The 2,224-nt window shown below is 34.0% G+C and overlaps 1 pseudogene; it reads left to right on the top strand.

The window, feature by feature from the left end:
* The first annotated feature begins 1,752 nt into the window (after positions 1–1,752).
* Positions 1,753–2,224, top strand: part of LOC107195586 — a 10,154-nt pseudogene continuing 9,682 nt past the window's right edge.

Raw genomic sequence — 2,224 nt, 5'->3', positions numbered from 1 at the left:
AAATTTTGTTTCTTCATCAAGGGACTCCCCAATTTAGGGGTGCTTCATGCCAAGAAGGGGTGAAGAGTGGGGCACGCCACCTACAAAGAAAATGGTTTTAAAAAATAAACCCTGGTGATAGCCAAAAAAGCTGTGCTCAGAAATTTAATTGACACACAAGAGAAGATTCCCCCAGGTGAGCGTAGCTGCTTCCTATTTAAGAGCAGCCAATGTCTGACGCCAGCAAGAATGTCATAGAATTAGAGTGGCTCCTCAAACACAACAGAAGAACTTATCAAGTTTACAAGTTAATAAACACCTCCATTCACATAGACATCTTCATGCAAATCTATAAAGGTACACTGTAACTGTTTTGTTAGACTATTTTATTTCAAGATAGTTCTTAATTGCAGAATTGAGATACAAGAAATAAAAGAGAGAAGCATGAAATCCAAGATTCCTTCTTGGAAAATGAGTTAACTGCTATGATAACTCACATAGTTCCTTACTTTCTTCATTATAAATTACTGAAAAAATAGATCTAGGTCAAATGACAATAATAAACAAGTTTATAATCACCATTATTAATTTAAAGTAATTTTTAGACCCTATATGAAATAAAATAGGGAAATGTAAAAGACTATTTGTCTGAGTTTCTTTACCAAAGTTTTAATGAAGAAATATCAGGAGTTAGTGCTAATAGGTGAAGACGTGTATAGCAAAGTGATGAGATACAAAACATAATCTTTGTTGTATATTTTGGAAACTTAAAGAACAAATATTAATAAAGTGTCGTGGAAATAGTCAAGCAGTATTGACTGCCTGATATTAAATGGAATTCATATGAGGTGAAACAAAATTGTGCGTGTGTGTATGTATGTGTTTAAGTTTCTTTCATAGGCTCCAAACATTTATATACTCAGAGAAAATATAATTGGACTCAATCAAGGTTACACTTTAGGCAAAGTTACAAGGAGCAACAAGAGAAATGGAATTGTATTTAGTTCAATGGAACTATGTGACATGAGAATCTTACCTAGGAAAGGAGGTAAATGTAAAAAAGTATAGGGATGAGTGCATTATAGTTATTGATTAAATTAAAAGTTAAATGATATTTATCATATACTGTATGGGAGTGTTAATAAGGACAGTTATTGAACAGTATGCTGGGATGAATGGTGTCCGTTTTGGTCGTGAGTGAGGAGAGAGGTGCATAAAGTGGCATGATAATATTGCATATATTTATTGCCTCACTAACAAAGGATTGCTCAAAGAAAATTGATTCTCATTAAACTATAAATGGAATGACTTAAAACACATTTTATATAAAACGTAAACAAAAGCTTTAGGGAAAAACTTTAAATTGAAAGAGGTGTAATAAATCAATCAATTCAGAAAGAAACTGGTGAATGCAGACAAATGCAATAGCAAAAGCCTGTACCATAATCCTACTCTTTATGGGGTGAAGTAATTAGAAATTACTTCTGCACGATAAGCTCTAAATAAGAATGTACACTACTCATTTCTCTGGTATTATTATCTCAGAGAATAAAAAACATATATTCGGTTATATTTCTTCAATTGACCTCAAGTACAAATCAGTTCCTTTCTGAGGTTTTAAAATTCACTTTCATGAAACATAGCAATGTGAAGGTGGACATAAGTTTAGAGTTTATAGAAATACATTCATGCATCTAGTGCTGTTAACAGAAGAGGGAAATGTAGTTCAAGAACATTAATGAATTAATCATCCTGAATTTACCATGTTTACAGATGGAGAACCAATTAAAAACAGAAAAATCAAATATGACTACAATAACGGAATTTGTTCTTTTGGGGTTTTCTGATATTCCCAATAGCCAATGGATTCTTTTTGGGATATTTTTGGTCATCTACCTGACTATCCTGATGTGCAATAGCATCATAATTTTGATAACAAGAATTGACCCTGTCCTCCAGACACCCATGTATTTCTTTCTTAACAATTTTTCTTTTTTAGAAATCTGTTATGTAACAGCCACTGTCCCAAGAATGCTCATGGATCTTTTGACCCAGAAAGGAAACATTTCTTTGGTTGCTTGTGCCACACAAATGTGCTTTGTCCTTATGTTTGGAGTCTCAGAGAGTCTCCTCCTGACAGTAATGGCCTATGACCGCTATGTGGCTATTTGTAAACCTCTGCACTACCCGCTGGTCATGAACCACAAGGTCTGTGTCCAGCTGGCCATTGCCTCCTGGGTCAGTG

The sequence above is a fragment of the Pteropus alecto genome, unplaced genomic scaffold, assembly GCF_000325575.1.
Source record: "Pteropus alecto unplaced genomic scaffold, ASM32557v1 scaffold984, whole genome shotgun sequence".
NCBI lineage: Eukaryota > Metazoa > Chordata > Mammalia > Chiroptera > Pteropodidae > Pteropus > Pteropus alecto.
Note: the sequence above shows the minus strand (reverse complement) of the source record. Positions and strands in the feature narration are given on the sequence as shown.